This window comes from Dermacentor albipictus, chromosome 2, assembly GCF_038994185.2.
Source record: "Dermacentor albipictus isolate Rhodes 1998 colony chromosome 2, USDA_Dalb.pri_finalv2, whole genome shotgun sequence".
Taxonomy (NCBI): domain Eukaryota; kingdom Metazoa; phylum Arthropoda; class Arachnida; order Ixodida; family Ixodidae; genus Dermacentor; species Dermacentor albipictus.
Window position 1 is genome coordinate 89,216,138 of NC_091822.1, and position 12,605 is coordinate 89,228,742.

Genomic DNA, 12,605 nt, shown 5'->3' on the forward strand with positions numbered 1-12,605 from the left:
TCATGTGGAACGTGCTGTTAGGTCGCATCTGTCGTTCTCAGTTGGGCCCGCTCAGTCTACCGATCCTAACCGCAGACGCTGGGCACAGGCTCCATCGAACTGCTACCGAATGTCTCCTCGAACCCCTAGGCTGGCGCGCACTCTAGACCACCTTTCTCGTCACCGCCCAAATTGCAGATCGGGCTCGTTTCTTTGACTCCTCCATGCGTGTCCAGGCAGCGTTTACCGTCGATGCGTTGTACCTGGATTGGCGCGCTCAACTCCCGAGTGGCCTTCCTCTACACACAATCGTATTTCACGTGCCTTGAGCATTATATTTTTCTGTGTCACGCTGTCTTCTTTCTTCTTTTCTTCCACTTTCGTTCCCTAAAGTATGACAGTGGGTCACCATGAGTTTCATGGTTACTGATTTAACCTGAAATATGACGGGAACACTGTGGCAGCTTTCATGAAGAACGGACCATTGCTGGAACACTTGCAGTCTTGGAAATTGTACGCTTATTTTCACTATTGAAACAACCTTAACAGAGCCAGAGGGACTGGTAAGCTTTCTTACCAGCATTTAACTATTCCATAAGCAGACGCTAAGTGCAGCGTCCTGTTTGATGACATGACGCAAATCCCATAATTATATCCGGGCGCCAATCCCAGAATATTGCTTTCGGAGAAAGTACTTACGCACAATTCCAAATATACTTGTCTTAAAGTGGTCTACCAACTACTACCTAACGTGTTGTTTATAGATAGCTACCGCTACTTTACTAAATTTGATACTAGGCAGAGACGTCATAACAATCCCCAATCACTGCAAAATTACCATTTTTGCGCCGACTCTTTTAGATTTTCATTCTTTCCACTTCAGATATTATCATCAGTCCATCCCTAGAACCATTTTTACAATCGTTTGAGATTCACCTACAGGCATCGCAGCAGACATGACTTCTCTACTTTATTCCACTGTATTTGAAATACAAACAAAAAACTTGTTAATTTTTGCTCTTGGTTTCCTTAAATCATTCTCCTCTCTGTAAAACAAATTGTATAATGCAAGAAAAGAAATATGTAACATAATCCACTTTGTACTACCCCATGTATTTGTGGATATTGATGACATACTCTTGATGACTAATACTGCATGTTTTCTATGAGTAACAACATTGTAATACTTTCACTGCTCCGCAAGGAATTAGTCCGTCTGTATATTCACCCTTCGGTTTGTATACTTAAAGAAGCTTTCTCTGCCGCTTCCTTCGACTTTCCCACTGCTGCTGCTGCTGCTGCTGTGGCTGCTGCTGTCGGCGCACCGTGTCGGGGGGTGGTTGAGCGCGTGCATATAGACCGTTTTTTTTTTCGTGCAGACCGCCACCATATTGCTATGCAGTGGCGCCATCTATGGGCTGCCGGCATGCTGTCTTGGGCGAGTGCTCCGTCTTGTATGTCAGGTATACGCTCGATGCTAGCTTCTGGCGTCTTTTTTCGCACTCATGCGGTCTATTTAGTATGACGCGGCGTTTTCTACATGGAAAACGGTTTTTTGAGACGTACCGAAGTGGTTTAAGTCGGTGCGGACGGACCTTCTGCTTGCGTTGAGGCGGACGGAGCACGCAGCGCGATGTGAGCGCGAATCTTTGAGCCTACAATCAGCCTCGGAGATCAATTGTGTATTTCTGAACGTTGCATTGTCTAGTGTGACCTTATTGCAGTATTATCCTCGAGTTTAAGCGTTCAAACTGTTACCTGTAGATTACATTGCGTTTTTACTTGGTTCGGTGCATGAGATTTCCACCCATGAATTAAACAGGTTTGGTTAGTAATAACAGGATACCTTGCAGTGTGAACTATACCCTTCTGGCAAAGCGACCTTTTACGAACTGCGTGAGCACCCTAAACAGTGGTAGGTGCTGGATTACAGATATCTTTGCTCTATATAGTGCATGGTACAAGCATACGGCATCAACGTTTATAGACTTATAAACGTTGTGCGGCGTGTCTATGCGAGGTCGAAATGCAGCGTTAGCTCGCTTTCTCTTACTTTTTCTAGAAAATGCTGCTAAGCAATTCTTTTCTTTTTTCGGTTGTGTTCATCCCGTTCACTACGACACCCTCACACGTATCACGCAAACTTTGTCCTCAGAAATAGCCATCGCTTTCTTTTTATGCGATCCATCTCGGATGTTATGGCCTACAGGCCAAAACGAACGCTGAAGCACATAGCTTATATATGTATCATGCTGGTTCACCAACTGCAGTAGTGATCGCTGTGTTGAGCAGCGACATCTGCCATATGCAGGAGGCTAGCGTAGACGTATAGTGATTTCAAGGTTAGTAGACTTGAAATGCATCAGAATGATGCCGGTGTATCACAAATATTTGATGGCGCATGTCGCTTAGATGTTTCGTGGTTGCGAAGCGATCATAAACTGAGCAGATTTACCATTCCATGCTGTTAATACAGCGACGCCGGTTCTCTTCGATGAATTAAAACCGATATACGCAAACTAGTCCACAACACATACACACCGCGGCTGATGAGAAGCGGCGCGTGTTTGCGCCCCCAAAAGATATTTCCGCGTACTGTAGTTAGCAATGCGCCAAAAGGCTTCCCTGGCGACGTTATATGAACGGACATTGTCTGAATTTCCCAGAGTACTATCTAAAAGATCTGGAAATAGTTTCGAACCACGTGACCGCAATATTTTCAAGCAGCGCGGAGCCGGATCGCACGAGCCAGAGGAGAGGAAAGACTTGCCGCTCGCCCTTTCCTCCTCACCTGATAAAAAGGTCTGTACATGGAAAGAGCGTGGCAGAGAAGAAAAGTGAAGTGAGGAACTCGTTTAGACTGCACCGTGGATGGACGGATGGATGCATGGATGTTATGAGCATCCCCTTTGGAACGAGGTGGTGGGATGCTCCACCAATCTCTTGATATTATACTGCCTAGTGTGCTACCTAGATTAAACCAGAAAAAAAGAAAAAAAAGAAACACTGTGAACTCTCACAACCAAGTTTTCTGATACCCTTTCGCGAACTTTGCTTTTGTGTGGCTCCGTTTTCTGTCGTTTCCCTACTTTTATACCACCAATCATCCGATCGCCTATTACTAATGCCTATTGCGGACATGTTTACTTTTCCACTTCTCTCGCTGAACCCAAGAGCTGCAAGGTGACCAGAGGCGCCTAAATCGACCGCTGGGCAGACGTCTTCACTTTCTAATAAAACATGCTCCATAGTTTCCCTAGCTATACTGCAGCCAAGCACATGCTTCCTCTTCCTTCTTATATCTCGCTTTATAGGTGCGTGTTCTAAGGCATCCAGATTTCGCTTAGAAAAGTATTGAGCTTCCCTTTGAGTTATAAAAAATTGTTTCTTTCCTGATTTCGTTTTTTCCTCTTAAGTAGTTGCTCATGGCAGGCTTCTTTTCCACTGCCGCCACCCATGACATTATTTGCCTCTCTGACTTTCCGCTTGATGTTCTTTGTTGTTGTGTTGCCCACCCTACAGGCAGAATACTTACTGGTAAGCTTCCTAGCTCTTTTCCTTCACTGTGAATCAGTTTTTCCTGTACAGAGACCTCAACACTCTCCCAGCCCATTTACTTTCTTCCATATTCCTCAGTCTTTCTTTATACTGATTTGTACTGCGAGCTTCCCTCACTTCAAAACTAACCCAGCCCATATCACCCTGCACAGCTTCATTTGTAGTCTTCCCGTGAGCGCCGAATGCGAGGCGACCCACTGACCTTTGGTTCCCATCGAGTCCTGATTGTATCCCTGATTTAAAGCGAGAAACCTCATTTCCAAAAGTAAGTCCTGGAACCATTACAACTTTCCGTGTCTAATCTGCACAACGCCCTCTGGAGCTCCCGGGTTGTCGCCACCTTAGTCTCTTGACATCTGTAATTATCCGTGACCCCCTCGCAAGCGCTTACCTTTCTACCAACTTGCAAGTGCAGGGGTAAGCTATATATAATGAAAGAGAGGAGGGGGGGGGAGAGAAGACAAAGAACGGGTAGAACTGACGCAGTCGCGAAACCAATGAATAACAAACAGCCTTGCCACTCTTCGCTCCCAGATCCCATACATATGGAGGGGGGATAGGGCAAAGGTGACGTGAGAAAGCAAGCTAACGCTGGATTAACTGAAGTTCAAGTTCCGCTATTTATGAAAAATAAAATCATGCAAATATGTCTAGCGGACAACTTACGCAGGGCATGTAGAAGCAGAGCCGCGTTAATTAAAGCGCACCGCCGGGTCTAGGCGACATAACAGAAGCCGTCGCACGTAAAATCAGCACTTCTGTGCCCACCGCAATAGCTTTGCGGCTATAGCATTGCTTGACGTCGTGGATTTGACCGAGCTGGCCGCATTTTCACGGGGGCGAAATGAAAAACAAACACTCGCGCACTTTGATTTAGGAAGACGTTAAAAAACACCACGGTGCCAAAATTAATCCGGAGGTCGCCACTTCAGGCTGCCTCAAAATCCGATGGTGGTTTTGGCACGTGCAGCACCATAATCCAATTCAAGTTTAATGCTTCAGCCACGATGCGATCTGTCATGTGAGGCAATGACAATGCTCACCCCTTTCAGAGGTTATGAAATATCGCGCACAGCAACGCCTCAGGCAAACACCTTTCCGTTTGTGTTTTGTGTACTACGCAGATCTACAGCAGTGGTGCGCGTAAGGTAACGTTTAACATCAACTCACCACTCTCATATTGGCAAAACGTTGAAGAAATGAAACATTCGCCGTCAACATCACCGCCAATTATCGTCACTCAAAGCAAGCAGGACAGAAAGCTTCGCTTACATCGATTCCGCTAGTGCATGGGATCTGCCTAATTTTTAATATTGTGCGTTTATTGCCCTCCCAGCAATAATCCCTTCTCGGTATCGGCAGTTTGTTTAAATAAGTAAAATAAATACATAGGGTGTCCCAACTAACGTAAAACCAAGCTGTTTAAAGAAAAAGGAAGATAACAGAAGAAACAAAAAATGGTGCAGGCTCAGGGTACAGTAGGAATTGGTGTTGATGTGAAGTGTTTTCCAAGTACCTAGTTATCTGGCGTTCTGCGGAGTTACATTAAGCAATACCATGTGGACCAAGGTGTTTGTTTAAATTGAGTAGTTGGGCGCGTGTGAGTCGCGAGCATACGTGTTTGTGATGGCAACAGCACGGCGACGACCACGTTGAAGGTTATCGTAGAACAGCATACAACACAATTTGAAGTCCGACCATTCTATACGAGCTTACATCATGGGGATGTAAGCTCTTCATAAGCCCTCTTCATATGCCCCCTGTACTGCGTCCAGATATTTTTGACGCCCTAAACGACGATCCCGCAGCTGGGCATCTATGCTATGGACAGCCGTCCATAGCATAGTTATGCTATGGACGATGCAAGAGAAGAATTACTGACCTCCCCTGACCGCCAATATTGCCCACTACGTCACGTCACAACACATCGGGACTGCCAGTGACCGAAGACACCAGAAACAAGGCCAGTGGGATTGCTGCAATCAATTTGGCCCCCTTGCTGACCTTTCCAGCAGGTCGGAATGGACTTGTAGGGGCCATTAACAGTGTGAACAACCCGGAATAACGGGATCGTCGTAGCTGCCAACTACGTTGCCCGTTGCACCGATACGAAAGCCGCAGCCAAAAGTGCTACGGCCGAAGTGGCGAAATGCTCCGTCGAGAACATTCTGTTAGTGTCTGGTGCCCAAGAAGCCCTGATCACCCTCAGTGGTACTGCTTTCACCGAGCAGGTTACTCAATCCATACTACAATACAGCCAGACCACTCACCGCAGGAGAAGTGCCTACAGAGCGCCTGAATGAGACTCTCGGCGACGTGTTTCCATGTACGTTGGCACAGAACGCAAGCGCATGGATGCGGTCCTTTCCTACGTAACCTTGGCATACAACACGGCGGTCGAAGAAACAACGTAGATCACGCCATTCAAGCTGGTTTACACAAAGAACCCGACGACGACTGTCGGTGCCATGCTGCCACCCGTTCCCGACGAATAGAATATAGACGTCGCCGCTTATTAGCTTCGCATGAAAGATGCACAATAACTTGCCTGCGTGCACATCAAAAATGGACAGCCGACACTACTATCTTCGACGACGCTACGTAAAATACAAGCCTGGTGACCTTGTTTGGGTTTCGACTCCGATACGCCGACGAGGACTTATTAATGAAATTTTGCAACGCTATTTCGGGCCTTACAAGATCGTCCGACATATTGACGCACTGCACTATGAGGTCCTGCCAGACGGAAGTACGCAATCACAGCGGTAACGCTGGGGTCCTGAACTGGTCCATGTTGTGCGCCTGAAGCCCTTGTACCAGCGCTAATGAACTCTCCCACTTTGTTTGTTATGTTTCTTTATAACGTGGGGGTTTTTTCACTCTAGTAGCTGTAGCATCACGACGTTCCTTTTTAAAGGGGGTGGGGTGGAGGGACATTGACACGTCGTCTTACGTGTAGTTATACTAATCTAGGTGACTGCATTTCACCCGCTAAGAAGTGCAAGACGCGCAGCGCTTGACACGCCAGCCTGATTTGAAACTTTCTGGAAGTTACTGTTCATTTTGTCTGTTCTAGATGTTCTTGCCGAACATTGTGCAGTGAGAGTATATGCAATACACGACTTGTGTAGTACGTCGTACTTGGACCGCAGGATTCAACGATTACGCTAGGGTCCTTGATGAGTCATGTATAAGAACCGAAGCGCTTCACTCGCATATCAAACTTTCGACGATCATCGACTGGGCTCGCGGCTGTCGTTGTACTTGAATGTTGTTTCTTTTTCTGAACACATTTTCGCCCAATAAAGAGTTAAGACATGCTTATTGTCCGACGTTTTTGTTGCGCGGGCAGGATTTGGTTGCGACTAGTCACGCTCCGCCACTTGCGCTGTGCGAGCCGAAATGTCATCCCCTGTATATTTCGACGCACGCACCGTCGGCAGTTCTCGCGGACGATTTCCTCAATATTACTCCAACTTCGGAGATGATAGCATCAGTTCGCTTGTGGGGGTGCAAAGCACCTTTATGCACTCATAGCTTGTAAGGAATTCGTTTACATAAAACGATAACTTACCATAACCTTGTCGTCGCCGACGATTTTATCCAGATAATGTTAAACAGTTGCTGAGAACAGCGATGGATTTGACATGGATGTAAATGGAACACAGATGATTCGTCACACTTCCGATTCTTCACACTCAGATCCTGTAGGTACGTTCGGGTGCAGCAAAAAAAAAAAAGAACCGAAGGCGTCGCGGTTAATTTTTTGAACTCCGACTTCAAAACAGCCTTTTTTAGGATCAGCCATAAATTTGAAAAGATGGCACCAAAAATTTCAGGAAGAGCTCTAGAACTTCTACAATGAATTTTACCTATTCGTCCACGCACTCGTCTTGTAAAGGAAAGTCGAAAGCTTAAAAGCAGTCGTCAAAAAGAAAAGAAAACGTTTTTATGTCGTTGGAAGGTGTTACTTAGCGCTTCTCTGTACCGCATGTTACAAATTATCTATCTCCTCCACTAATCCACAGATCCTCCTACAATTGCCAGCCATATGGTCTTCTCATGTATGAACAGCAAGCCTGGTTCCTTCAACAGCTGCCCTAATAATGAACTCAGTCTTCGGGTTTCGTCCAGGATGTCAATGAGATGTCCTTTCCATGCAAGAGCGACTTAGTATTGGCTATTCACTTTAATAACACACGGATTGAAATCCTCAAGCAACCGGCATTCACAATAGAACATAACGTTTGTGATCGATTAAAAACACGAAGACGAAAAGAAGCACAGCGCCTAAATGAAGTGCACGTGAAAAAAGACCTGGCAGCACTAACGGTGCAGAGGCAGACAGGCTCGAGAACAGAAGAGGAACGGACGCGTCAGGGCTGCGTCCCCGCTACTTCCACAATACCTTGGCTTGCTGGTCCGGATCTTGCCCCGGCACCTGGTGTTACCCAAGTCGTCCCATCCGCGGTCATGTCTAGGTAAGGCGTCGCTGCCGACAGCGCGGCCTCCCATCTAGCCGCATCCGTTTCAAGAAAGCACCCAGTGCCAGGAGTTCGGTGGCCATTTAAGCGATTGTGCCATATAAAACATGGCGGACTAGCATCTGGTGAAAATGTTCGACCGTTTCTTCAAGAACGCGTAAGCATGGAGCAATATTCAGATAGTGCAAATTACAGAAATTATGATTTTTGGAGAGGAGTGGTTGCTTCCGAAGTTTGTAACAACAGCGTCGGAAAACTTTTGATAGCAATCCAGACAGATAGGCTGTTGGTTATCATGTTGTTACGTCGCAGAAGTCACATATAACGATGTATTTAGAACATTTACAAGAGAGATGACGATGCCTAAACAAGATGGCTGTCGAGACCGATTCGATCCACACACGTCAAAACGTCTTCTGATTGACATCACTCTTGGTGGCGCCGTAACATAAACCCCGCATATAAAAGCGCCGTCTCGGTGCTAACTATAGAGTAAGTGAACTCGAGGCCAAGTAAGGCTTCAGCTTGGACGGATACACAGCGTCTGTGGGAACACGCGAGTCCAGCTGATCGGTCTGGTAGTTCCCATCGCCGAGCTGACACACTATCGTGTAAGGTCCTATGTAGCGCAGCTGCAGCTTTTCAGACAAGCCGGCGCGGCGACATGGCATCCATAGGAAGACAACGGAGCCATGAGTTAATCGAACGTCCCGATGTCGGCTGTTGTACCGGATCTTCTGCGCGGCTCGAGACTGAGTGAGCCGGGAGTCGGGAATCTGCCGTGCCGTCGGAGCGCGGGCGAAAACGTTTAGAGCATATTCAATGTTCGTCGAAGAAGGAAGCAGTGTGTCAAAGATCAAATAAATGTGGCGCCCGAAAAGAAAGTACAAGGGTGAAAAGCCAGCGGTATCGTGATGGGGCGAATTATAAGCAAAGGTCACGAAGGGTAACGTGCTGTCCCAATCACTGTGGTCGTCAGCAACGTACAGAAACAGCATTTTTGTAAGTGTGCGATTCAGCCGCTACGTCAGTCCGTTTGTCTGCGGTTGGTAGGTGGTGGAACGCTTGCGCTTGGCAGAACAGGAACAAAGTAGGTCTTCAACTACTCTGGACAAAATGGTGCGGCTGCGATCAGTGAGAAGCTGCCAGGGTGCGCCGTGATGGAAGATGACTCCATGTAAAAGGAAATCTGCCGCATCAGTTGCACAGCTTGTGCGCAAAGCTCGCGTAATCGCGTACCGGGTCGCGCAATCGTTCGCGACCCGACACACTTATTGCTATATTTCGACTTCACAATATGGCCGATAAGATCAAGACAGACGCGAAAGAATGGTTCTGATGGCATACCGATGGGGTGAAGGTGTCCAGCGGGCAGCACAACAGGTTTATCACGGCGCTGACAGAGCGCACATGCTGCAACGCAGCGATGCACAGATTGGTGCAGGCCTGGCCAGTAGGAGCACCGCCGTACGTGGTCGTAAGTACGCGAAGTGCTGAGGTGGCCTACAATAGGGGCGTCACGCAACTCTCCGAGGACTGATGTCCGGAGATAGCGTAGCACCACGAGTAAACATTATGGTCTCTCAGAGTGTACAATGCGATGGTAGAGAACGTCGTCGCGGAGCACGAACCTTGGCAGCGTGGGCTCTGTGTTTCCAGAATCGAGACAATTGATGAGAACACGTAAGCAGACATCCCGCCAATGTTCAATGCGGATGTCATGCAGATAAGAAATAACCACGACGCAAGAGTCAGTGTCATGTACATGATATTTACGGTGGTCGACAGGACGACGGGAGAGGAATTCGGCGTCCTTGTGCAAACGGCGTGACGTGTATATAAGAGCAAATGAATTTTCTTGGAGCTGCAGCGCACATCTACCCAATCGTGCAGTTAAAGGAAGAGAGGCAGCACAAGGCGTGATGATCGGTAAGCACAGAAAATGTGTGGCCGTACAAGTAGTGGCGCAATTTGCCAACTGATTAAACTAACGCCACGTACTCCCATTCACTAATTGAAAAATTCCTCTCAGGGGGTGACAGGAGGCGGCTGGCGCATAAAATTACGCGCTCTAAGTTAAGTTGCCATTGATCAAGTAAAGCCCCAATTCCATGGCCCATGGCATCCGTGTGAAGTTCCGTGGCGGCAGATGCATCATAATGAGCCAGCAATGGAGGAGCCGTGAGCAAGCATACGAAGCAGGAGAAGGCTTTGGTTTGAGCATGACCCCATGTGAAAGCAACGTCCTCCTTAAAGGGACTGCGAACCGCTCAGAACATGAATCGAGGTAGCCCCCGTTGAGGAATGATTCCCTATTGTAGTAGCTAAAACGAGCCATGTTTTCTTATCGAACGTAGACTTATATTTTTAATCCATGGCTAAAAGGGGCGATGAATAACTTTTGGCGCCCCACGTGGCAAACACATGAAGCTGCATAAGAGGTCCACCACGTGACCTTCTACTAGTGTATGCGGTTACTGGTCTTTTTAATTATTGAAATACATTATTCTTTGTGCTATTATAAGTTTTTTCTCACTTACAATATGTAGAAAAGCCTTCGTTTGCAGTGAGCCGAAAATTGGGGCTGCTTTCTCCTTGGTTTCGGATGAGTTGGCTTGGCTCGTCTATCGGCAGAACAACGATCACGGAGGCCAGCCAGTCATGGCGTAGGCCTGTACTTGGTGAGGGACGTAGTATAAATATAAAAAAATGTCTGTGCAACAACGCAAATTGATTTCACCAGCCTTTTATTTTCAGAAGGAATTGAAATGTGAAGATGTAGGTGGTTAACCACAGTTACACTCACTTCTGTGAAAGCAGAACGATGTGCGGCTTTAACAATTTGTGAGGCGGGTTATCGACATCACTCTCAGTTCTCAGCTTGCCGGAGGAGGTACTCCTATTTTTTAGAGGCTTCTTAGGTAGAAAAATTCTGCTTAGTAAATATCCACGCACTTCTGGAAGCAACCGCTGCAGATGTAAAGACTGCCGAGGGTGAACTTTGGGTGGCGCCATAAAGAACGATGTCCTTAAATATCGATTGTCAGTCCATTTAAATAGGTCGGTGAGTGGGCGAGTGGTTCAGGCGAAATAGTTATAAAACAAAGGAAATACGAGCATAGCCCAACAAAGTTTTTTACGTCTGTGTTGGAAGACGGAACAGAAAAGTTGTGAACAGCGCGAATCTTGTCAGTGTCGGGAAGGCCAGCGCCGATGAGAAAGCCAAGAACGATAATTTGACGTCGTGCAAAGTTCCACTAGAATGAGTTCAAATGCATACCGGCGCGTCAGAAAACAGCAAGAAAACAGCAAGTGACTTGTTATGGTTGATGTGAAGACTACGACATTGTCTGATAACACAGACATATGGACAATTTACAGCCGCGAAATAAGCAGTCCATCATTCTATCGAAGGTTGCCGGGGCATTACAAAGGCCGAACAGTATAAGTTTGAATTGGTAGAGGCTTTTAGGTGTTACGAAGGCCGTTTTCTCATGGTCCATGTCATCTACCGAGATTTGCCAATAGCCAGATCAGAGGTCTATCGATGAAAAGTACTTGGCTCCGTGCACTCAGTCCAAGGGGTCCTTGATACGCGGCAAGGGGTAGACATCCTTTCATGTGACTTTGTTGAGATGTCCGTAACCCACACAAAAGCGTCAACTTCCGTCCTTCTTCTTGACAAGGACAACAGTGGAAGTCCACTGACTGCATGATGGCTTGATAACGCCTTTAGTCATCTTATTGACTTCTGGTTGTATCACTTGTCGTTCAGCATGTGAAACATGGTATGGTCGGCGGCGTAACGGATTGGCGTCTCCGGCGTAAATACGATGGGCGACCACCAATGTATGGTCTAAAGGGCGGCCGTCCCAGCCAAAATCTCGCGGCGAGTTTCGCAGAGACGGCGGAGGTCATCAGCTTGTGACGGAAGAAGATCAGGTGCAATCATCTTGCTAAGTTCCTCCGTAGGTAGGCGCTCCTTCGTCGGCGACGCGGAGTGTGCGTGATACGGCGAATGTGAGAACTTTGGGTGTCGACGCAATCGGGAACGCATCGCGGATACGTGCGCGCCAGTGTCAATGCCAAAACGAAGAGGCAGAACCTCTGGCAGGCTTTTAGGCTACCAGCCCTAATTCCTCGTCTAGCGAAGAGCACGAAACGGGAGCTACCAACACTGGAGTCCCGAAAGAGCACCACAGGGGTACTGCCAATGTCTGACCTCTGGCAGTTCCAATTCGCAGATCAAACCGGCATCGCAAGGCGCCAGACCGTTTCTAGAGCTCCTCCTAAGGGGAAGGAATCGATATGATGTCAGCAATTCACGCACGCCACGAACGCATGCGTCAATGCCTGAGCCACATGACGTCACGCCCGAGTTGACTACTTAAACTACTAACTCAATAAACGTGCGTTCATTCCTCTTCCTGCGTCCATTACTTCAATATAGTTCTGTTTTTGTAGACTGAACTCTATAGAATGTCTACAGAGAAATGCCTGTAGGTTGTCTATAGACATTTGCTTATAGACATTTCATAGACCAGTCTACAAAAGTAGAACTGTATATAGTTCTATTTTTGTAGG